The 7500-nt window shown below is 78.0% G+C and overlaps 6 non-coding genes across 6 annotated transcripts; all 6 read right to left on the reverse strand.

Annotated features, from left to right (window-relative positions):
* Positions 1-598: 598 nt before the first annotated feature.
* LOC131749634 (5S ribosomal RNA) lies at positions 599-717 on the reverse strand. Its single transcript, XR_009333690.1, has one exon. It is a non-coding gene; the product is annotated as a 5S ribosomal RNA (ribosomal RNA).
* Positions 718-1760: 1043 nt separating this feature from the next.
* LOC131749645 (5S ribosomal RNA) lies at positions 1761-1879 on the reverse strand. Its single transcript, XR_009333701.1, has one exon. It is a non-coding gene; the product is annotated as a 5S ribosomal RNA (ribosomal RNA).
* A 1047-nt stretch (positions 1880-2926) lies between these two features.
* On the reverse strand, positions 2927-3045 carry LOC131749590 (5S ribosomal RNA). Its single transcript, XR_009333646.1, has one exon. It is a non-coding gene; the product is annotated as a 5S ribosomal RNA (ribosomal RNA).
* Positions 3046-4074: 1029 nt separating this feature from the next.
* LOC131749601 (5S ribosomal RNA) lies at positions 4075-4193 on the reverse strand. The gene has a single exon (XR_009333657.1). It is a non-coding gene; the product is annotated as a 5S ribosomal RNA (ribosomal RNA).
* A 1048-nt stretch (positions 4194-5241) lies between these two features.
* LOC131749604 (5S ribosomal RNA) lies at positions 5242-5360 on the reverse strand. Its single transcript, XR_009333660.1, has one exon. It is a non-coding gene; the product is annotated as a 5S ribosomal RNA (ribosomal RNA).
* A 1036-nt stretch (positions 5361-6396) lies between these two features.
* Positions 6397-6515, reverse strand: LOC131749605 (5S ribosomal RNA). Its single transcript, XR_009333661.1, has one exon. It is a non-coding gene; the product is annotated as a 5S ribosomal RNA (ribosomal RNA).
* Between the last annotated feature and the right edge of the window lie 985 nt (positions 6516-7500).

A 7500-nucleotide genomic window follows, 5' to 3' on the forward strand; every position in this document is an offset into this window, starting at 1 on the left:
CGTAGCACGGCCAGCCGCCGAGCACGGGACCCCGACCCTGGTGGCCGGCAAGGCGCGGGGGCGGCGGCCCTGGCCCCCGATGCCTCTCCCGCCCCCGGCCGTGGCGCAACGGCGGAGGGAGGGCTTGTCCCGCAGGCAGCCGTGCACAGACACACCGGCAGACAGGTGGCTGCGCCGGAGCCGGCTGGCCGCCGCTGGCGGCGGCCAAGTGCGGGCCGAGCGGCTCGCGGGCCGCACGGACGGCCCGCGGGCCTGCGGCGCAGTCTGGGTCCGGGCCAGCCACCCCCGGAGCGTCACGTGGGCCGCCGGCCACCGGGGCCGCCTTTCTGGCCGCCTGGCCGGCCAGGGGGGCGGGCAGTGCCCCCTCCAGAGCGCGCTGTGGTGGGAGGGGCCGGAGGAGACGGGGCCTGCAGAGGCGCCCGGACGTGCGGGCGGGGGTGGGCGGCGCGGGGAAAGGGGTGGAGGCAGGGGGTGGGGGGTGGGGGGTGGGGGGTGGGGTGGGGTTGGGCGAGGGGTGCGGGGGGCGTGGGGGCGTGGCGCGGAGGCGGCCTCGGCCGCGGGCTACTAAAAGGGAAGGCAGGCGGGGCGGGAGGCAAAAAGCCTACAGCACCCGGTATTCCCAGGCGGTCTCCCATCCAAGTACTAACCAGGCCCGACCCTGCTTAGCTTCCGAGATCAGACGAGATCGGGCGCGTTCAGGGTGGTATGGCCGTAGACGGGGGCGAGGGCCGCGGGCTGCCTCTTGAGGAGCCGCTTCGCCGGCGCCGGCGCCTCCCCGACAGCCCGACGGCCCGTCCGCCCCGGCAGGGCCCCGCCGCCCGCCCAGCCGGGGGGATGCAGGCCTCGGGTACCGCGGGGTGGAGGAGGGCCGGGTGGGGTGTGGGCGACCTCCCGGCCCAGGCCGGGCGGGAACCCAGCAAACCCTTCGGCGCTTGGCGCCCCGCCCCCCATCCCGCACGTCGCCCCCAGGAACGAGGCCCCGGAGGCTTCAGGGCCCGGGGCCGGCGGTCCGTTGTGCATTCCCCACCCCCACCCCCCTGCCCCGCCCACGCGGCGCTAGGCGCAGCCCCACCGCAGCCCGGGCTGGCCATCCATCCGGCCCGACAGCAGTTGGCCCGAAGCCACTGGGAGCCACCGTGGAGTCGGCAAGGCCCCTTGGCGCCGTAGCACGGCCAGCCGCCGAGCACGGGACCCCGACCCTGGTGGCCGGCAAGGCGCGGGGGCGGCGGCCCTGGCCCCCGATGCCTCTCCCGCCCCCGGCCGTGGCGCAACGGCGGAGGGAGGGCTTGTCCCGCAGGCAGCCGTGCACAGACACACCGGCAGACAGGTGGCTGCGCCGGAGCCGGCTGGCCGCCGCTGGCGGCGGCCAAGTGCGGGCCGAGCGGCTCGCGGGCCGCACGGACGGCCCGCGGGCCTGCGGCGCAGTCTGGGTCCGGGCCAGCCACCCCCGGAGCGTCACGTGGGCCGCCGGCCACCGGGGCCGCCTTTCTGGCCGCCTGGCCGGCCAGGGGGGCGGGCAGTGCCCCCTCCAGAGCGCGCTGTGGTGGGAGGGGCCGGAGGAGACGGGGCCTGCAGAGGCGCCGGGACGTGCGGGCGGGGGTGGGCGGCGCGGGGAAAGGGGTGGAGGCAGGGGGTGGGGGGTGGGGGGTGGGGGGTGGGGTGGGGTTGGGCGAGGGGTGCGGGGGGCGTGGGGGCGTGGCGCGGAGGCGGCCTCGGCCGCGGGCTACTAAAAGGGAAGGCAGGCGGGGCGGGAGGCAAAAAGCCTACAGCACCCGGTATTCCCAGGCGGTCTCCCATCCAAGTACTAACCAGGCCCGACCCTGCTTAGCTTCCGAGATCAGACGAGATCGGGCGCGTTCAGGGTGGTATGGCCGTAGACGGGGGCGAGGGCCGCGGGCTGCCTCTTGAGGAGCCGCTTCGCCGGCGCCGGCGCCTCCCCGACAGCCCGACGGCCCGTCCGCCCCGCAGGGCCCCGCCGCCCGCCCAGCCGGGGGGATGCAGGCCTCGGGTACCGCGGGGTGGAGGAGGGCCGGGTGGGGTGTGGGCGACCTCCCGGCCCAGGCCGGGCGGGAACCCAGCAAACCCTTCGGCGCTTGGCGCCCCGCCCCCCATCCCGCACGTCGCCCCCAGGAACGAGGCCCCGGAGGCTTCAGGGCCCGGGGCCGGCGGTCCGTTGTGCATTCCCCACCCCCACCCCCCTGCCCCGCCCACGCGGCGCTAGGCGCAGCCCCACCGCAGCCCGGGCTGGCCATCCATCCGGCCCGACAGCAGTTGGCCCGAAGCCACTGGGAGCCACCGTGGAGTCGGCAAGGCCCCTTGGCGCCGTAGCACGGCCAGCCGCCGAGCACGGGACCCCGACCCTGGTGGCCGGCAAGGCGCGGGGGCGGCGGCCCTGGCCCCCGATGCCTCTCCCGCCCCCGGCCGTGGCGCAACGGCGGAGGGAGGGCTTGTCCCGCAGGCAGCCGTGCACAGACACACCGGCAGACAGGTGGCTGCGCCGGAGCCGGCTGGCCGCCGCTGGCGGCGGCCAAGTGCGGGCCGAGCGGCTCGCGGGCCGCACGGACGGCCCGCGGGCCTGCGGCGCAGTCTGGGTCCGGGCCAGCCACCCCCGGAGCGTCACGTGGGCCGCCGGCCACCGGGGCCGCCTTTCTGGCCGCCTGGCCGGCCAGGGGGGCGGGCAGTGCCCCCTCCAGAGCGCGCTGTGGTGGGAGGGGCCGGAGGAGACGGGGCCTGCAGAGGCGCCCGGACGTGCGGGCGGGGGTGGGCGGCGCGGGGAAAGGGGTGGAGGCAGGGGGTGGGGGGTGGGGGGTGGGGGGTGGGGTGGGGTGGGGTTGGGCGAGGGGTGCGGGGGGCGTGGGGGCTTGGCGCGGAGGCGGCCTCGGCCGCGGGCTACTAAAAGGGAAGGCAGGCGGGGCGGGAGGCAAAAAGCCTACAGCACCCGGTATTCCCAGGCGGTCTCCCATCCAAGTACTAACCAGGCCCGACCCTGCTTAGCTTCCGAGATCAGACGAGATCGGGCGCGTTCAGGGTGGTATGGCCGTAGACGGGGGCGAGGGCCGCGGGCTGCCTCTTGAGGAGCCGCTTCGCCGGCGCCGGCGCCTCCCCGACAGCCCGACGGCCCGTCCGCCCCGGCAGGGCCCCGCCGCCCGCCCAGCCGGGGGGATGCAGGCCTCGGGTACCGCGGGGTGGAGGAGGGCCGGGTGGGGTGTGGGCGACCTCCCGGCCCAGGCCGGGCGGGAACCCAGCAAACCCTTCGGCGCTTGGCGCCCCGCCCCCCATCCCGCACGTCGCCCCCAGGAACGAGGCCCCGGAGGCTTCAGGGCCCGGGGCCGGCGGTCCGTTGTGCATTCCCCACCCCCACCCCCCTGCCCCGCCCACGCGGCGCTAGGCGCAGCCCCACCGCAGCCCGGGCTGGCCATCCATCCGGCCCGACAGCAGTTGGCCCGAAGCCACTGGGAGCCACCGTGGAGTCGGCAAGGCCCCTTGGCGCCGTAGCACGGCCAGCCGCCGAGCACGGGACCCCGACCCTGGTGGCCGGCAAGGCGCGGGGGCGGCGGCCCTGGCCCCCGATGCCTCTCCCGCCCCCGGCCGTGGCGCAACGGCGGAGGGAGAGCTTGTCCCGCAGGCAGCCGTGCACAGACACACCGGCAGACAGGTGGCTGCGCCGGAGCCGGCTGGCCGCCGCTGGCGGCGGCCAAGTGCGGGCCGAGCGGCTCGCGGGCCGCACGGACGGCCCGCGGGCCTGCGGCGCAGTCTGGGTCCGGGCCAGCCACCCCCGGAGCGTCACGTGGGCCGCCGGCCACCGGGGCCGCCTTTCTGGCCGCCTGGCCGGCCAGGGGGGCGGGCAGTGCCCCCTCCAGAGCGCGCTGTGGTGGGAGGGGCCGGAGGAGACGGGGCCTGCAGAGGCGCCCGGACGTGCGGGCGGGGGTGGGCGGCGCGGGGAAAGGGGTGGAGGCAGGGGGTGGGGGGTGGGGTGGGGTTGGGCGAGGGGTGCGGGGGGCGTGGGGGCGTGGCGCGGAGGCGGCCTCGGCCGCGGGCTACTAAAAGGGAAGGCAGGCGGGGCGGGAGGCAAAAAGCCTACAGCACCCGGTATTCCCAGGCGGTCTCCCATCCAAGTACTAACCAGGCCCGACCCTGCTTAGCTTCCGAGATCAGACGAGATCGGGCGCGTTCAGGGTGGTATGGCCGTAGACGGGGGCGAGGGCCGCGGGCTGCCTCTTGAGGAGCCGCTTAGCCGGCGCCGGCGCCTCCCCGACAGCCCGACGGCCCGTCCGCCCCGGCAGGGCCCCGCCGCCCGCCCAGCCGGGGGGATGCAGGCCTCGGGTACCGCGGGGTGGAGGAGGGCCGGGTGGGGTGTGGGCGACCTCCCGGCCCAGGCCGGGCGGGAACCCAGCAAACCCTTCGGCGCTTGGCGCCCCGCCCCCCATCCCGCACGTCGCCCCCAGGAACGAGGCCCCGGAGGCTTCAGGGCCCGGGGCCGGCGGTCCGTTGTGCATTCCCCACCCCCACCCCCCTGCCCCGCCCACGCGGCGCTAGGCGCAGCCCCACCGCAGCCCGGGCTGGCCATCCATCCGGCCCGACAGCAGTTGGCCCGAAGCCACTGGGAGCCACCGTGGAGTCGGCAAGGCCCCTTGGCGCCGTAGCACGGCCAGCCGCCGAGCACGGGACCCCGACCCTGGTGGCCGGCAAGGCGCGGGGGCGGCGGCCCTGGCCCCCGATGCCTCTCCCGCCCCCGGCCGTGGCGCAACGGCGGAGGGAGGGCTTGTCCCGCAGGCAGCCGTGCACAGACACACCGGCAGACAGGTGGCTGCGCCGGAGCCGGCTGGCCGCCGCTGGCGGCGGCCAAGTGCGGGCCGAGCGGCTCGCGGGCCGCACGGACGGCCCGCGGGCCTGCGGCGCAGTCTGGGTCCGGGCCAGCCACCCCCGGAGCGTCACGTGGGCCGCCGGCCACCGGGGCCGCCTTTCTGGCCGCCTGGCCGGCCAGGGGGGCGGGCAGTGCCCCCTCCAGAGCGCGCTGTGGTGGGAGGGGCCGGAGGAGACGGGGCCTGCAGAGGCGCCCGGACGTGCGGGCGGGGGTGGGCGGCGCGGGGAAAGGGGTGGAGGCAGGGGGTGGGGGGTGGGGGGTGGGGGGTGGGGTGGGGTGGGGTTGGGCGAGGGGTGCGGGGGGCGTGGGGGCTTGGCGCGGAGGCGGCCTCGGCCGCGGGCTACTAAAAGGGAAGGCAGGCGGGGCGGGAGGCAAAAAGCCTACAGCACCCGGTATTCCCAGGCGGTCTCCCATCCAAGTACTAACCAGGCCCGACCCTGCTTAGCTTCCGAGATCAGACGAGATCGGGCGCGTTCAGGGTGGTATGGCCGTAGACGGGGGCGAGGGCCGCGGGCTGCCTCTTGAGGAGCCGCTTCGCCGGCGCCGGCGCCTCCCCGACAGCCCGACGGCCCGTCCGCCCCGGCAGGGCCCCGCCGCCCGCCCAGCCGGGGGGATGCAGGCCTCGGGTACCGCGGGGTGGAGGAGGGCCGGGTGGGGTGTGGGCGACCTCCCGGCCCAGGCCGGGCGGGAACCCAGCAAACCCTTCGGCGCTTGGCGCCCCGCCCCCCATCCCGCACGTCGCCCCCAGGAACGAGGCCCCGGAGGCTTCAGGGCCCGGGGCCGGCGGTCCGTTGTGCATTCCCCACCCCCACCCCCCTGCCCCGCCCACGCGGCGCTAGGCGCAGCCCCACCGCAGCCCGGGCTGGCCATCCATCCGGCCCGACAGCAGTTGGCCCGAAGCCACTGGGAGCCACCGTGGAGTCGGCAAGGCCCCTTGGCGCCGTAGCACGGCCAGCCGCCGAGCACGGGACCCCGACCCTGGTGGCCGGCAAGGCGCGGGGGCGGCGGCCCTGGCCCCCGATGCCTCTCCCGTCCCCGGCCGAGACGCAACGGCGGAGGGAGGGCTTGTCCCGCAGGCAGCCGTGCACAGACACACCGGCAGACAGGTGGCTGCGCCGGAGCCGGCTGGCCGCCGCTGGCGGCGGCCAAGTGCGGGCCGAGCGGCTCGCGGGCCGCACGGACGGCCCGCGGGCCTGCGGCGCAGTCTGGGTCCGGGCCAGCCACCCCCGGAGCGTCACGTGGGCCGCCGGCCACCGGGGCCGCCTTTCTGGCCGCCTGGCCGGCCAGGGGGGCGGGCAGTGCCCCCTCCAGAGCGCGCTGTGGTGGGAGGGGCTGGAGGAGACGGGGCCTGCAGAGGCGCCCGGACGTGCGGGCGGGGGTGGGCGGCGCGGGGAAAGGGGTGGAGGCAGGGGGTGGGGGGTGGGGGGTGGGGTGGGGTTGGGCGAGGGGTGCGGGGGGCGTGGGGGCGTGGCGCGGAGGCGGCCTCGGCCGCGGGCTACTAAAAGGGAAGGCAGGCGGGGCGGGAGGCAAAAAGCCTACAGCACCCGGTATTCCCAGGCGGTCTCCCATCCAAGTACTAACCAGGCCCGACCCTGCTTAGCTTCCGAGATCAGACGAGATCGGGCGCGTTCAGGGTGGTATGGCCGTAGACGGGGGCGAGGGCCGCGGGCTGCCTCTTGAGGAGCCGCTTCGCCGGCGCCGGCGCCTCCCCGACAGCCCGACGGCCCGTCCGCCCCGGCAGGGCCCCGCCGCCCGCCCAGCCGGGGGGATGCAGGCCTAGGGTACCGCGGGGTGGAGGAGGGCCGGGTGGGATGTGGGCGACCTCCCGGCCCAGGCCGGGCGGGAACCCAGCAAACCCTTCGGCGCTTGGCGCCCCGCCCCCCATCCCGCACGTCGCCCCCAGGAACGGGGCCCCGGAGGCTTCAGGGCCCGGGGCCGGCGGTCCATTGTGCATTCCCCACCCCCACCCCCCTGCCCCGCCCACGCGGCGCTAGGCGCAGCCCCACCGCAGCCCGGGCTGGCCATCCATCCGGCCCGACAGCAGTTGGCCCGAAGCCACTGGGAGCCACCGTGGAGTCGGCAAGGCCCCTTGGCGCCGTAGCACGGCCAGCCGCCGAGCACGGGACCCCGACCCTGGTGGCCGGCAAGGCGCGGGGGCGGCGGCCCTGGCCCCCGATGCCTCTCCCGTCCCCGGCCGTGGCGCAACGGCGGAGGGAGGGCTTGTCCCGCAGGCAGCCGTGCACAGACACACCGGCAGACAGGTGGCTGCGCCGGAGCCGGCTGGCCGCCGCTGGCGGCGGCCAAGTGCGGGCCGAGCGGCTCGCGGGCCGCACGGACGGCCCGCGGGCCTGCGGCGCAGTCTGGGTCCGGGCCAGCCACCCCCGGAGCGTCACGTGGGCCGCCGGCCACCGGGGCCGCCTTTCTGGCCGCCTGGCCGGCCAGGGGGGCGGGCAGTGCCCCCTCCAGAGCGCGCTGTGGTGGGAGGGGCCGGAGGAGACGGGGCCTGCAGAGGCGCCCGGACGTGCGGGCGGGGGTGGGCGGCGCGGGGAAAGGGGTGGAGGGTGGGGGGTGGGGGGTGGGGTGGGGTTGGGCGAGGGGTGCGGGGGGCGTGGGGGCGTGGCGCGGAGGCGGCCTCG

Source organism: Kogia breviceps, unplaced genomic scaffold (genome assembly GCF_026419965.1).
Source record: "Kogia breviceps isolate mKogBre1 unplaced genomic scaffold, mKogBre1 haplotype 1 scaffold_243, whole genome shotgun sequence".
Taxonomy (NCBI): domain Eukaryota; kingdom Metazoa; phylum Chordata; class Mammalia; order Artiodactyla; family Physeteridae; genus Kogia; species Kogia breviceps.